This window comes from Papaver somniferum, chromosome 1 (genome assembly GCF_003573695.1).
Source record: "Papaver somniferum cultivar HN1 chromosome 1, ASM357369v1, whole genome shotgun sequence".
Classification (NCBI taxonomy): Eukaryota; Viridiplantae; Streptophyta; class Magnoliopsida; order Ranunculales; family Papaveraceae; genus Papaver; species Papaver somniferum.
In genome coordinates this window covers 151,271,205-151,288,381 of record NC_039358.1, presented here as the reverse complement: position 1 = coordinate 151,288,381, position 17,177 = coordinate 151,271,205, and the positions used below count along the sequence as shown (strand labels likewise).

At 36.9% G+C, this 17,177-nt stretch overlaps 1 long non-coding RNA gene across 1 annotated transcript; it reads left to right on the top strand.

Moving 5' to 3' along the window:
* The first annotated feature begins 15,194 nt into the window (after positions 1-15,194).
* On the top strand, positions 15,195-16,887 carry LOC113333545. The gene is made up of 2 exons (XR_003352143.1): positions 15,195-15,838; positions 15,960-16,887. It is a non-coding gene; the product is annotated as an uncharacterized LOC113333545 (long non-coding RNA).
* Positions 16,888-17,177: the final 290 nt, after the last annotated feature.

Sequence of the window (17,177 nt, the reverse complement as noted above, 5' to 3'; positions counted from 1 at the left end):
ATTAACTAATTAGGTTCAACCCGTATACGTCTCGATGTTTGCAGAAACCCTAAGATAACAAATGTATCGAAAATGTATAAAATATATTGAACTTTGTCAAGATCGGATTAGGGATCGGCCTTGAATTTTCTTTCAACTACGTACGAAACAGTTCTTCGCAAGTTTACTTCCTTAAAATATGTTTATAAACTGCTTTCAAACATAATCCCAAGGGTTGGTTTTATCCGGAAATTCAATACACTAAATAATAAAAAGCTACCAATTAGTGTAATATCGATTCACGAAGTTCATATATAACTATACTTCGTAAATCCATATACTCAATCCATATAAAACGACTAGTATATCGTTCCTTGATACTTTGATCATAGTATAATGACCAAATCACCAATACTAGAGACAAGTAAATAAGTTTTACTTTGTATGTTATGTTTTCAGTAAACATTGACTTGTAAGTACAAAAATAGAAATGAAACAAGTCAAGTCTGTCGTTACTAACCTCAAACTGAAGGATGATGTGTTTGTTTATGCTGATATGTCTACAGGTTAGTCATGAGTAACAAGAGTAAGTCTCTATATTTTTATTTTTATGTTTTATATTCTGACCAAACGAAGTTGACTCTAGTAATCAAATCAAGCAGCTTCGAGTCTCAGAACTAAATTTAACAACCAAACTTGCCATACTAACTCTTGGTGCGTTCAACCGAGCAAATGCTCTAGAAACATGGTTAATTGACAGCATGGTTAATCCACCACCTTTGCCATGCATTTGGAATGCTGAGCTTGAGATTTATCACTCCGCATTACAAACTGTTAGCATTTTATTTTTCTGGTCATGATTGCTATTTTATTTGGAAAATAATACTACTACTGTTATTAATTAATTTTTTATTAATACGAAAATCATATACAAATATGGTGGTTATTAGAAGGAAATGAAACCAAAAAGCGTGCTAGCTTAGCTGGTTGCCCCATTGGCGAATGATCTACTGGTCTCGACGTTAAGTCTCGTCCCCATAATTTTTTGACATTAAAAATTATGTTTAAATAATTTAAAACGAAAAACGCAGGCTAGCATGGGGCTGGTGTGGTTCAAGCAGGTCAGGCTCAGGCTCAGAATGGGCTTGGTTGGAGTGGTAACAGGCCAGGCCGGCTTGTTTGACATCTCTACTCGACAGACATTCGGTTCCGTATCTGCTAATTACATCTCTTTCTTTTGCTTAAAAAATTGTTAAGTGATGAAATTGGCGGGTATGTAAATATCGTTTCTTCCAATTGTATCAATAAGAAAATATTTATTCAAGTGTTGAAATCGGCAGGTAGCTACATGCATGCATGCTGATCCCGTCTTTGTTAAATCCTGACAAAATGAGTATAAAATCTAATTTATTTTACTGAACTATCTTAAAATATAAAAAGGTTGTTATGGCCTGCCAACGTAACCACTATTTTACTTCATAATAGTCTTTTTTCTCATTTCATTAAAACATGACTCTTGTCATATTGGTATGGGCTTGATAATCTTCAAAATCCTTTTGTGTCAATTTTGATTTCTTTTTCTTTGTTGTTGTATAAAGTGATAATTGGTATCCGTGTATTTTCAGTTGCCATTTATTCTTCTATACTATAACCGAGTTTATTTAAACATCACAGATTATCAACCACATTTTTCATGTAATAATCTTTTTATAATTCAAAACAGAAGAGGTTTTTGACCATTGGACAGTTGGATAACATTTTGAGAGACAAACGTTGCATCCGACCATCCCAGTCTCATCACAACCAAAGACATCCGATGGATGTAAAAATTGTAACCTCTTTTTATTATGACTTTGCATTGATTAGGTTCCCTCATAATGAGATCATAAATAAAACTGAATATGAAAAAATAAAATAAAAATAAAGATCATTAGATTTAATTATCTCATTATTGGATATCATCAACATCTCAAAAGTAACGCATTTATGTACTTTGACATCACCTCACAAGTGACTTAAAGCTAATTATTAGGTCTTCAGTATATACAAATACCAAATTAGTAACAATATTGACATTTATTTGAGTACTCCATTTAACTTTATTTTTTTAGTTTGTTACTTTTTTTTTGATCGGTAAAGAATTTGATGCTGACGAGTTTCGAACTCAGGTCACTAGTATCATCACCCAGTGACTTTATCATATTTATTTTTTAAATGTGGACTTTGTTTTTTGTGAAACTCTTTATATTTAGGGAAAATCCTTTAAATGTAAAATAAAAAATATATAAAATTTAGAAGTAAGGTAATGTTTTTTATTTTTTTTAGAAAAGCTTAATTTAACAAATTTTCTTTTATTTTAAAGAATACATTTATCTAAGCTTTCAACATGTAGCAGTTAATTGAACAAATTGTCGTGGTTTGACTACTCCTGCGTAGTACACTTCATTTCAGTAAGCACGTACGTAATATCTAAATATGACATGAATATTCAAAACAGGTCATACATAGTTGAAAGGAAAATAATCTCCCATTACATGGCCAGTTACATTTAGTTGTATATATGATGATCCTAAACATGCTAATTAATTACGTTGCCGTTATTGTTAGATGGTTTTATTACTTCTTACAAAATTTTATATTCTCAGTATATTTAACTTTTAGTACATTGCATTCTCTATTCCATCATTATAAATAAATAGTCGATGCTTCAAAAATAAAATAAAATAAATAGCCAGAGCCGGCGTAAAGTCTCCAGCGTCAACAAAGTATAATTACCCGTTCCTAAGTGGAAATTTCTAAGTAACCCAAGAATGAGTTCTCTCTATTTTAGAAACCCATCATTAAAATAGTGTTTATCTAGAACCCATAATATAAGATTATCACTATTAAATACTAAATTTTTAGTTGATTTTGATTTTTAATATTTTTATTATGGATAAAATACCCCTTATTAATTCTGTTAATATATTGATCGGAAAAAATATTTAGCATTATCTCAGGTCTCCATCATTTTACGGATCTAAATTTTCACATTTCGTTTACGAAAAGAGATCCGAAGCTTCAGTCAATAATAAACGGTGAAGACTATTCACACTTATCTCTCATTCTATTCGACATCACTACCCCTTCCCCAAAGAAAAGGACAGCAAATCCATTAAAACTCTGATTACTCAATAAAACACCCTACTTTAGGATCATCAAATCCATTTCAGAGGTTATCCTTCTTTCTCCATCTTCCACGCAGAGAAAATCCTAAGCTAGACTTATTGAAGGAATGACAACATTAGAATAACATATTGATTTGATCGGACCTAGAAAACAATGCTAAAGAAAATTGTGCATTTTCAAGGGTTAGACGTTCAAGAAGAAGAATAGATCAGGAAAAATGAGACAATGATGTTTTGGATTTTCAGATGATTTCTGATGCTAGTCGCAACTTAAGACGGAATATGATGCCATGCACATTTTTAGATGATTACCTTTTCATTCATTCTCCGGGTTTTCATTCTAGTTGTTAATACTTGATTGGAATCATTATATTAACTTAGAACCACAACCAACACTACTTCTAGTGGATATTTGATTTAAGATTCATTATTAGTGTTGAGTGTTTCTGTCAGTCAATCTTGACTCTGTCTTTCTATCAAGATTGACTTCTTCTATTGACAATGTTGATGGGGAAAAACGATTTGCTGGTTTTTCGGGAAGTGGAGAGACGACCGTGCGAACGAAGACTCCTCAACCGAGCAAACTGCCAAACCTCAAATAGATGCACTGCACGGGAGTGCTTTGAGTTCGAGAGATCAATCTGTAGGACTCCGGCCTAAAACAAGAAATGGTCGTTCCAGAGTCAATTCGGTCACAAAGAGGGAAGAGGGTTGATCTGTAGGAGGGAAGATGAGAAGTGTGTGAGATCAATGGTGATCAAGGATTGTGAATGTGTTGTGGGTTTCTGCAAATGAAGAATAAGTTTGAATTCTGCTTCATTGAGAGAGATTGTTGCTCACACGTGTAGTTGCAGGAAATCCTACACTACACCCCTCATAAGATTTCATTAACATTCAACTCATTTTTGGATTAACAATCATAATTTTATTGATGAATCTTTGAACAATCTTACAAGAAAAGACAAAGGAAACAAGAATAACCACTGCTCTAGATTTTCTCTCTACCTAATTACTTGCTTCTCACTCAAAAAAGATCTCTCTCTTTTTCTTTACAAGTGAATGACTATTTATAGGGAAATACATAGTGGATGACAGCTAATCTGTCCTTTATTTTCGGATATGGTTTGCGACATTCTCGCAACCTTACAAATGTTAATCTCGCAAACTCCCTAATTTTCGCAGGACCATCACATTTTTCTCATGATTTAGCTGACGTCGTTTATTATGTCATTTCTGAAGTTGTTCTGCGACACTGTTGTGTTGTGTTGTTAATAATTTCGCTGAGGCATTATTGCTGCGAGATTCTGATCCCACATCTTGCCTCTTCTCATATCTTCTCTGCGAAGTAGAGAACGATGTGAGAAATGCCGCAGCTGTTCATCTCTTCATATTCTGCATTCATCACACGTATCCTTTCTTCCATCTATTTCTTGACACGTCTTCTGTAACCTCTGCTTTTCAACCGCTCACGTCTTTTCGCATTAATGGTGTTTATTTCTTCGAGTAAAAAAAATCTTCTTTATATAATCTTCTTACTCTTATTTCCATTTTCTTTTTACTTTCTCTTCTCTTTTTACTCTTTCATCTCTGCAACTCTATTGTTCTTCCGTAAGTTCTGCTACTGTAATTCTTCCCTCTTCAATCTTCTTACTTTTCATTCATTCCCATACTCTATATTCAGATATGCCTCCAAGCGGTTAAAAGCATGAGAAAACTTTTAAGGAAACCCAAAAAGATCTCGACGAGAGAGGTTTTACACTTTCTACCATTCCTGGTGAAAATGCCAAATCAATTCTTTCTATTAATTTTTTTTTTCTGATCAACACTGTGATGATCAGATAATCATAGTTTCGCCGGGTCAAATTCTCACAGGTCTCCCCATTCCTCTTTATGACCCTGACATTCCTTTATTTTATGAGATTCTCACTCATCCAAACTTCTCGCGAGCTATCTTTCAATTGAGTGGGGATTGCATCCGTCTGATGCTGGAGTTCTCTAATCGTGGTGCTGGTAAAGGATCTCTTTACTCTAAAGAACTTAGGGATCCTAAATTCGCAGACTTGGAGATAATTGCTGAAAAATACACAGTAGCGAGTTTCTTTGAGAATTATGAATTGATCTCCATGAAGAAAGAGAATACTCGCTGGGGTATTCGCTTGAAAAGGAAATATAATATTGATGAAGGTAAAATACTCATGCAAGACATTGATTGGCACTCTGGTAAGAACACAACCCCTCGCCAATCCAAAGATGATAAATGGTGCGTTTTTCCCTTGATGCTGAAAGGACCTTACATTGCTGGGTCAAATGTTCTTCCTGAGAATCTCGCTACTTATCAACCTTGGGTATTCTCTTGGCACGAGAAGAAGAAAGAGGTATGTTTCTTCCAGTTTCGCCCACTTTACGTTTCTTTATTTATCTTTATTATTTTGTTCGCTGACTCTTGCGACATTCTACAGATCCAGAAACTGAAAGATAGCTACCACAGGACTGGTAAGGCTAGTACCTTGTTAGCTCTTCGCTCATACACAGATGAGGTAAGAAATATTCTCTTATGATTTTAAACAATATATTGTTGCCTCTATTTCTTATTTCTATCTGTGTGTGAAGGTTATTGCTGAAATAAAAGAGCCTGCCAGTGTTGCGAAGACTGGTGATAAAGACAAAGGTGCTCTTCCCAGGGAAAAACCAACTGCTCCTCCTTAAAAGAAGAGAAAAATATGCTCTTGCTCTTCTTCAAATACTCCTTCGCATGAAAACTCCGAGAGTGATGAGGATGATGAGGATAATGATGACCTTGCTGCAAATGAAGATTTTCCATCTGAATCTTCTATGGCTAAGCTCTCTGGCATCTTTTCTGATTCTTGGCAAGGAATGAGAGATAGTCAACTCGCTAATACCTGCAAAGCTCTCGCTCCGATTTGCGATATTCCTTTATTAGATGGTGATAATTCTCTTCGCGGAGTTTCTAGATCGGTGACTCCCAACTTCCTACATTCTCTTAATAGTCTGGTATTCTTTCGTCTTTTTACTTCTTCATTATTGTAACTCAAAATTTCTTTCTATTTTAATACTTTTTACATTTTCTCGCAGGCTGGAAAAGCTTCTTTCGCTGTTGCCTCATATCTGGAGAGGAGACGCAAAATTCTTGAAAAGAAGAATCTTCAATTTCGTACAAGAATGAGGAACTGGAAGCTGAAGTCAAAGGTCTTCGCGAGAAGAACAAACAACTAGAAATTGATTCTTCTTCGCACAAGAATAAAATCTCTAGTCTTCAGCAAGCTAATAATCAACTCTATGGTATGTTACTTTTCTCCTTTCCCTTCATTCATTCATCCAGTTATTTTATCTTATTTGATTGATCCTTTTTGCAGACATTTATGGTCTTTCTGATGAAGCTACCGTTCTTCGTTCATTTCCTAATGCCTTGGATAATGACACCCTTCTTGAGCATCTTAATAAATCTTTAAATAGTTTCTCAAATGATAAAATTTCATCTCTTTCTCTGAATGAACTGAGATCTAAATTTCGCCTATTAGAGATTGACCATAGGTCTAGTTTAGGCTTAGCCAACCAATTTAAGCGCTTCTTTCTTAATTCTAAAGAGAAAATCAATGAGCTAAGAACCAAAATTAGCGGTCTCATAGATGATAAGGATCGCATTTGTAACCAAGGTAGTGAGACTTTGGCGAAATTCCAAGAAATTCTTCTTGAAGTTCAACTTGAACGGGATGGAGCTAACCGCCAAAATGTCGTGCTTAACGAGAGAGAAAACCAAATTCGTTCTCGTCTCCTTATAAATAATGCGGATGAATTCGCTTGGGTTGCGAAAATCTTAGACGATGCCAGAAAAGATTTAGGTATAAATGTTAGTCTCCAAGTTGAGCATACATCCTTGATTAGAGATATGATATCTGACAGAGAAGGTTATTAACTGTTCTTCTTCACTAATCTTTTCTTTCTTATGATTTTTCATCAAGTTATTAATTGATTGCCTTTTGCTCGCAGATTCTGAAAGTAGATATCGCGAAAGAATTAAGGAACTTGAAGATGAAAAAGAGGAACTCGCAAAGAATCTTTCTTCTCGCAACGACAAGTATTCTAGATTAAAGAATCAAATCAAGATCACTGTTGCGAACCTTAAGAACGACGCTCTGCATTTTCGCAATCAAACTATTCAAATGGTTTGTGATGACCATAGTATTCCTCACTCTGATTATCCTTGTCTCTTGAAGGAGATCCCAAAGAACATTCCTAGTCTGACCATCTCTGAAAGCGAAGCTGATGGTGATGAAGGTTGTAATGAAGATAAAAGTTCTAATGCAGACGAAGAAGGGAACAAGTCTGATGAAGATGATGAAGGATCAACTAAGAAGTAGTCTTTGTTTCTTTCTTTGATCTTATGTAATACTTGTACATTTATTCCTTCTTTCTGTATATTTGCGAATTCTTTTGGTTCCCCATATTCCTTAATATATGAGTTTCTTTCATTTTGACCTGCATTCATTAAAACAATTCTTCCTTGCAATACGGTTAATCAACATAATCATTAATTTTCGAATTTTTGCGTAAATATATCATATGGAGACAAATAACATTTTCTAGTTTCATTCTCTCCCATACCTGCCTCTGTTATTTGTATCCAAATGAGAGATTTTTCTTATTTTTCTTATTTTGTGCCTCAACTTCGCAATTGTTTATGTATAATTTCGCAATCATATGCGAAGTGAATTTTGATTCTTTTCAAAATCTCATTCCTGTGTGGTCTTAGTTTGCCTTCCTAGTTAAAGGTCTTATTATGCCACCGCTTGTCATTGCGACAAAATCAAAGGACGTCCTTGCATTTTCATGCAAAAACCCATTGATCTTGCCTTAACTTTTTCTTTTGTATTATTGCCTCTTCAGGAATGTTGCGACAATATGACAGGCCTAAATATTCTTGCGAAAATAAAGCCCCATTACATTGTCGTCTTGCGACGAAATCGCAGGACGTCTTCGCACTTTCATGCGAAAACCCATTGATCTCGTCTTATCTTTTTATTTTGTATTATTGCCTCTTCAGGATTGTCGCACAAATATGACAAGCCTTAATACCCTTGAGAGTAAAAAGCCTCATGACATTTGCGTTTTAAGACACTTATCATCTCCCTAATGGAGGGTGCCGCCCTTATCTTCCCCCTGGTTGCCCCTTCAAGGAGGCATACCTCTACCATACAAGGTTGGATCCTCCCATATGGTCTTAACAACAACCAGTTGTTTTCGCAGCCTCTTATCCCTTTTACCTATAGGTTTTATGGTTACGAGACTGCACCATAAGTGGGGTTTTCTTCGGGCCGAGTGCAGTATAAGCCAAGACTTGTCAATAATGGCAAGGTACGGTCCAGACGCCTCTGGCACTCTTGACTCAATCGTGTACCTCGGCACCTTGGTCATATTCTGCACTCCTTGGGAGAGTCCTTATTACCTTAGTCGCCCAACCTAAGTCATATGCTTAAGCTGAGAATCCAAGGTGCCTCTCCCGGATGGGCTTTATTGACCCCAAATATCAATGACTCAGGTTCCGGGGGCGGTGTAGCCTTTCCATGAGCCATGCAACAGGTACCCCCTTATATGACGTACTTTAGGTCCTATATTTTCCTCTTGCGAAATTGTATTCGCGAACTAGGGTGTACGCCATAAAGGTTCGCCCCTTTCTTTTTTGTCATTGTTCTCTGATTGTCTTTTGTAGAATTCATTATCTCTGCGAGATTCTCGCACATCATCATATCGTATTTGCACTTCTCAATCTCTTTTTTATCATTCAGTAAAATGTACTTTTGAGAATTTTATTTGTTGCGAGAGTGTCGCAACAAATCAATCATTCATACACTTCTTATTTTTATTACCTTTGCCATTCTCTGCTTCTTTGTTATTTTCTGCTACTGTTTCCTTGGTAGTGGTATGTTCACCATTTCTTATTCTGAGCTAGCATTAATTTCGCAACATTTCTTCTTCTTTTCGTTCGATTGCATCTACCATCAATCTCTCACTTCTTTGTGTCTCTTTGATTTTGCGTCGCCAACTTTCCTTCTTGTTTTCTCTTCCTTCGCAGGATTCTACCTCAGTTTCGTAACATTTCTTTCCTTCAACCCAATCTCCTTTTATGATTCCTACACCGCTGGGTGAGGGAATTTGATGCATTGGTTGAAAGTTGAAGCTACACCTAGAATCCCATGTAGCCAAGGTCGACCAATTAATGCATTGTAGGGTGACTCCACGTCAACAACACAGAACAGGATTTCAGAAGATATTCCCTGCAATGGAATTCGCATAGTAACCTCCCCTTTAGGTTTGTTGGCAGTACCATTAAAACCATATATCTTATATGTAGATGGTATAAGATCATCATCTCTTCCTCCCATAGTTTTATAAGTATGTATAAAATAAGATGTTCACAGAGCTTCCAGTATCGATTAGAATCCTATTAATTGCCCATGAATCTTCAGCTTCATCATCCTCATCTTCTTTCGGTTTTGGATTAATTTCTAATTTTACCACCAATGGATTGTCATGTACCTCTCACCTTCGGGATTTCTTCTGCGGTAAAAAAATATATTTTTTGCCATTCCTCTAGTGGCGAGATTTTCGCAATATTCATAATTTCTCTTCCATCATTATCTCTTGCGAACACTCTACTCAAAACATTGTCATGAAAATCTTCAATTGTCTTGTATGAATGTACGATAGAGTGACAGAATAGATTCTTTGCTTTTGCACCAACTTCTATGAAGAATGTTTCCTTCTTTCATCGTGTTTACTTGTGATGCTCTGTGGTGGTGGTGGCAATGGTTGAGATTGTGGGTGCCCTACCAAAAAGTGGTTTAGTTTTCCTTGATCTATCATTCTCAGAATAATTCTTTTACATTTCTGCAATCATTTGTAGTATGTCCATGAAAATGATGATAAGAACAAACTCATGACTTCTGTGGTTGGAGGTGGTTCCGTTCCCATGTTCCATGGTGTTGGTATATTCTCCATCAAAATTATAGCTTCCCATATTTTCTCCACACTTGCATTTAGAGGTGGCATCTTGATTTCTTCCCATACTACTTGTGACCTCCTTGTCCTCTATTATAGTTTTGTCTTTGACCTCCATAAGTTTCTTGCGGCTGATCGAGTCTTTGAATCTTGTTATTTCCACCACGATTGTAGAAATTTCTTTCTCTTTCATACTCCTCTTGATCTCGGCTTCCCATAGCCACCAGTTTCTGTTGTTGTTCCCGTCACCTTTTCTTGTTGTACTTGCGAAGTGCTCGCCACTGTGTTTATTAGTTTGGGTAATAAGCTTGCATTCGCTGTTTGTGAACTGGTGTTCGCAACGGGTATGATTCCATTTCATTTTGCCTTTCCTCTAGAGCAATATATCTTCCTGAAGTTCTCGCAATTCAGTCATTGTGATGTATTCTTGACTCTGAAAATTTGGATATACAATAGATTGGTTGCAAACATAGCATTGATAAATGATAAGATAAGATATCTCTCATCCACACGGCCAGCCATTTCGCTACACATAGTCCTCCATCTTTTAGTTAGGTGCTTCAAACTTTCCAATCCTTTGTTTTAATCCAAACACGTCTTCAATACCAGGTCGCGAAGAATTGTTACTTATATATGCCCCCAGGAATGTAGTCTGCAAATGATTGAAGGATGTTATTGTATTCTTTGGTAGACCTTCGAACCATTTTAACGCCTCCCCTGTTAAGCTGGATGCAAAATACTTGCATAATACGCATCATGATTTTCCCATTGCAACATGCACCTCACGTAGGCTTTAATGTGTTGAATTGCACAAGTTGTTCCATCAAAAATGCTGGTTAATGCGGGCAAATTGCATTTCGGAGGTATTCCTCCTAGTTGTACTTCCCTTGTAAATGGAGTTTTCGCAGCTTCTTCTATAGCTTCATCTAATTGTCTTCTGCCTACTTCTCCTCTATTATTTAGCATTCCTCTCATTTCTTCAATTCTTTTAAGATTTGTTTATTTACTGAATTTTGATCCATTGGTCTTTTTAATTTCGCCTCCCTTCTTCTGCGTTCATGTCTTTCTTCTCTCGCGAAATTTTGCATTTCTTCTTCATCATCTCATCTCGTCTTCTTCTGCGATTCTCTTCCTCATCTCTATCTTGAATTCGCATATGATGATGTCTCTCATTTTCCCCTCCATGATTTTGTTCATTTCTTATCAATTCCATTCGCTGTCTTTCAGCCATCCTCTGTACTCTATCATACTCTTCATTGATATTACCGTTATTCCGGTTTTGTGTACGCCTTCTTTCTCGATTGTCGTGATTTTCTGGCGAATTGTCTCCTGAAGCTCTTGTTCTTCCATTTCCGCTCTCAATCTTTCACGTTCGCAATTAAACGTGCTTGTTCAGCATAATGTCTTTCAATTTCTTCTTCAATCGTTTGTTGATTTCTTTGAGCTTCTCTCTCATGTAAAATTCTCCTTCCTTCCTCTCGATTCCCTTCGCCATCTTGATTATTTCGTCCCTAATGTTGTCCATTCTCTTGATTTCTATCATTTGCCTATCATCAAAGTTTTTATTTTGTGGAACGTAACGATCATCAGTCTTTCTCTATTTCGCGATGTTCTTCATTAGGATTTGATATTTCTTCTTGAATATTATTTCCAGCATTAATTGTGGGTGAGTTTCGCCTCATCTCTTCTAGTCGATCTTGAATATGATTTTGTAATACTTCTCGATCTTCTACTCTGTAGTCTCATATTTTCCATCCTCAATTCGTGATTTTGCCTTGTTAGATTTGCACGTTCTTCTGCCTCAGCTCTTCTTTCTTCATGTATTCTTCGTCTCAACGTTTCTAACGCTCCAATTTCCTCATCTCCATGAATTATTCCTTCATCTGCTTCTTGATTTCTCTCTACCTGTCTATGGTTTCTGGTTTGCTGCTCTTCTACTTCTTCTGCTGAATTTGATTGCCAAGTGTGTATACTCACCCTATCATAATCTGTATTCCTTCCTTGTACTAGTGTTTGTTGAACTGGTGGTTGAATTTGATTTTCTCCATTATTTCTCATTCTAGTAGATTCTCCCATTTCACTTCTTTCCCTTCCAGCAATTCTCTTGCTTCTTCTAACAGTAGTTTTGTTCTGATGTATTTCTTCTTCTAGCCATTTCTTCAATATTAATGAATTGCAAGAGATTATGTATTCTTAATCAATCACTCCAAATCTTCACAAATCTCAATATTAATCTTCAATTTTTTCTAGAATAATCTTCAATCCCTCCTGTTTCTAGCGCCATTATGTAGTTGCAGGAAATCCTACACTACACCCCTCACAAGATTTCATTAACATTCAACTCATCATTTTGATTAACAATCTTAATTTTATTGATGAATCTTTGAACAATCTTACAAGAAAAGATAAAGGAATCAAGAATAACCACTGCTCTAGATTTTCTCTCTCCTATTTACTTGCTTCTCACTCAAAAAGATCTCTCTTTCCTTTACAACTGAATGACTATTTATAGGGAATACATAGTGGATGACAACTAATCTGTCCTTTATTTTCGGATATGCTTTGCGACATTCTCGCAACCTTATAAATGTTAATCTTGCAAACTCCCTAATTTTCGCAGGACCATCACATTTTTCTCATGATTTAGCTGACGTCGTTTATTATGTCATTTCTGAAGTTGTTCTGCGACACCGTTGTGTTGTGTTGTTAATAATTTCGCTGAGGCATTATTGCTGGGATATTCTGATCCTACAATACGATTATTATTGGTTAGACGATGGATGTTGTCTATTCAACCAATGTTGTTCTCAATCGTGAATTCAAAAACTTATTTATATTGCAAGAATATAGACACATTGATCCCCAGTAAGTGTGACGGTTGCTCGAGTGAAAGAGTGGGAAAGTGGAAATCGTGGTTAAACCAGTTCCATGTCGTGCAGAGACTTGGTTGATTGTCCACCCACTACTTTGCTAACTCCCTCAACTGCTTGCACGATTTACTCACATTACTCATCGTGGATGAACACACGTGTCGTAGGAAGCCAGACCAAAACCCTAATTAATATCCCCCATGTGACGTGATTGATGCCTCACGAACGTGGAGTCTGCAAGGCAGACGTGTATCTGATTAGTCAGTCGTTGACTTGATTGGACGATGAGTCTAAGTATTGTTCAGTCGAGCATGATTGCCTATTGCTCTAGGATTCATGGATTAAACATGTCTGTTGGGACTATAATTCTCGAATGAATGATGTTGATAATTGAATCAACATAATGAATATTGATAGTCTGAGCAAATATTTCTCGCCCGAGCAAATATTGCTCATATGATAATTGTTGAATTACTGAATATTGATAGTTGAATCAATATTCGAGCACCTGAGCAAATATTGCTGATTTGATGAATTACTCAAATTGATAGTTGAATCAATATTCGAGCATCTGAGCAAATATTGCTCATTTGATAAATTACTGAATATTGATAGTTGAATCAATATTCGAGCATCTGAGCAAATATTGCTCATTTGATGAATTATTGGTAGCATCACCAAATAAAATATTAATTAAAATATTGGTAGCTGGACCGAATATTATATAATTAATCTATATGTTGATTGTTGGATCAACATAAAATTGTTAGTGTTTGAACTCGCTCAAAATTATGATTTGCAGAGCATTCAGTTCGAGACCCTAATTTTGATCAATTGTTGATCAAATGATGATTTACTGAAAATAAGTCACTGAGTGAAGGAGAGAGTTGTTTACATTGGATGATGGCCGACCATGTAGCGCTCAAGTGCTCGAGTGAGCATGCACCAAAGTCCATTGTTGACCAGTTGGTGAAAGGATGATCAAATGTCGTGTTAATCATTTATTAGAATAATGCTCGTCTGATCGTCAGGTAATAAAACCTAGTTATGGAGAGATGAGGGACCGACCCTTGGTGGTCGTGGGACCAGCTGATGGTTGATTGAGCAAATCCCAAGTTGGTTGGAGAGATTTTGGACCCAATATGAACTGTTGAGAGCTAATTAGGTCAAAATTATGAAAGAATGTGGGACCGGCTCCTTGCAAGCCTAAGGGCCGACCTTGGTCGGTCAAGGTGGCATGCCCGTGTCTCAGTCCTGAGAGTTTTGGTATTTTCTGGTGCGCGTTTGAGCAATATTTTGGATTTTTAGAAGAGTTTGATCTTGACTGAAACTCTCGATTTTGCTCAAATGAGCAAGTAGAACTTTACTCGTGCGACCAATATTTTGAGAATATTAAAATAATAATATTTTAATTTTTGACGTGAGAAGCCTAGTCGGTCATTTGACCATTTCATTTTTTGGATTTTTCATGGTTTGAGCAATATTTGAGAAAATATTAAAAAAACTAGGGTTTGCGCTCAATAACGATGGAGTTTCATGAGATGAAGGAAATAATAATATGAGAAAATAAGGAATTGTAAGGTTTGGGACCGGCCACGCTAGGGCATGGTCGGCCGACTAGGTGGCCCAGTCCCGTGACACCTTTCCCTATTTTTTACTATTTTTCATCGTTTGAAGGAATATATGGAGAAACTAAGAGTTTTGCTCAAACGAGGGAGTTTACTCAAATGAAGGAATCTTCATAATATGAGGGAAAATAACAAAATAATATAAAATAATGGAAAGAGGTGCCGGACCGGCCACGTCGGCATGACCGGCCGGCCGGTGGGCCCGGTGATAGGTGTCTAAAACACCTAATTTTATATCTAGTATTTATGAATTCTTTGCTATTATTCTTGTGAATTGCGTATCTTATGTGTGCTTTTGATCTATTCAGGTACTTTGGAGTCATTCGGAGCGAAAGAATAAGAAATGTCCAATTAAGAAGCAAAAGGGCACAAAGGTCATTTCATGGGCAAGTGTTACTCGGATCCCAGTCAAGGATAAGGGACAACCAGCTGGAGTTTAAGAAGAATTGCTAAAAACACCCATGGGTGTTGATAGCCGTCCCATTGTTATTACCCTAAAACAACTCGAAAGATTCACACTGTTCATCCCCAATTTCATCTGTGAGCTGCTGCTATTGATGGACCATGTAGAAAATGAAGGCGTTGTTAATGGTGAGATCAAGCGAGTAACTCAAGGAGATGATGAAGAGAAGGAAGATAAGATTCAGTTGGGTTCGAATGGGTCCTGTGATGGTTCGATTCGAGATGGGTTTTGGTTGATTTTGCGATTAAACGAAGCTGAGATCACGAACAAGGGTTAATTGATGATGCTCTGTTGATTCAGTTGATTTGGAGAAGAATTGAAGGGTTTGGCTACAGATTTGGAGTCAAGAAGGAAGAATCAGTTGGTCGATTTGCTGGTGCTGGTACTGAAGATGAGCTGAATCGAGAATGGTTATTGAATTCGAAATGGGTGTTGGAAGATAAGAACAATGCTGCTACCAATTGGTCTATGGTGAAGCTAATGGGGTTGATTGGTTTCAGTGGTGGTATTCATTGAATGAAATGGGTTTATTGCTGTCCAGGAAATGGAGTTTCAGCTGCAGTTCCAGTGGTCTGTGGTTGAGAAATTGTAGTCAAGAAGAAGATAGCTGATGGTGTTGCTGACATTGAGGTCTACAGGGAATGGCATGGCGCTGAACCTGCTTGCGGCAACGATGGCGATTTTGGTTCTGGCAGTAATATCAGTTGAAGAATGGTGTATGTGTTGGTGGTTATGAATTCAATTTTGGTGGTACTGGTATTTAGTATGGCTTTGCAGGTTTGTGCAAGTATGATGTTGAGAAGAATGATTCTTTGCTGAGTGTGACAAAGTACAGGAGATGCAAATGGGTTTGAGGAGTTGAACTGAAGTGCAGGGAATTGTGCTGCCACTCAAAGTGCAGATGGAATAACAAAGAATTGAAGCCGGGAAAATGAATGAATGGGTGCAATTGTGATACAGAGAAGACAAAGTGATGCAGTTGATGGAGTTTGAAGTTGAGAGGAATGGCTCAAGTTCATGGGTTGTGTTGATTGAATTTGAGTCTGCAGAAATGAGTTGTTGCTGCCATGGGGAATCTGTGTGGAGCTCTGGGGAGAGATTTCAAGTTTTGGAGATGCAGCTTTTGTTTCTGTTAGTTGTGGTACTGATGTGGATTGATGAAGCTGAAAGTGCAGGGATGGAGGAAGTTGTGTGTTGGTATTACGAAGGCTGCGATGCAATGCAAAGAGAAGTCGCTGGTGGAGCTGTGAAGTGTGCTGCAACTGGTGCAACTAAAGATGTCGGAGCAGTGCCTGTGGAGATAGAAACTCAAATCTGAAGACAGTGCAACAAGAATGGAAACCTTGCTGCATTAGATATGTGTGTGACTGAATGGGTATGAATGCTAGATGAATGTTAGGTTTGCAGGGGAGAAGAAATCGGACAGAGTTGGCCTGGAAATTGCCTGGAAAGAAAGGAAACTCTGCCAGATTTTCTACTGAGGCGAGTTGACTCAGTGATCCGATCCGACTCACCTGATCCAGTACATACTCAGATGGAGATGGACCTGGCTAATGGGCTGTCTGAGATTCAGTTTTGGTAATGGGCTAAGCTAGTTACGGGAGTTGAATTGAAAGGATATAAAAGCATGACCTTTCCTATCTATTATATTATCTTTACTTCTACTTTGTTCTAGGGTTTAGAAACATGATAGATTTTCTCTTCCTTCTTGTTATGAACTCCATTTATATGAGTATTTAATATTATTATTGGTTATGGATTAATTTGATTTCACAAAGCATGCTTCTTTTATCAATGAATTAGTTTTGTCTCCATACTTTATTGCTTATGATTCACTGTAGATATTGTTATATTTGAATGCTTGTTTAGTCGTGTCTGTAGTTGCAGGAAATCCTACACTACACCCCTCATAAGATTTCATTAACATTCAACTCATGTTAGATCAACAATCTTAATTTTATTGATGAATCTTTGAAAAATCTTACAAGGAAAGATAAAGGAATCAAGAATAACCACTGCTCTAGATTTTCTCTCTCCTCTTTACTTGCTTCTC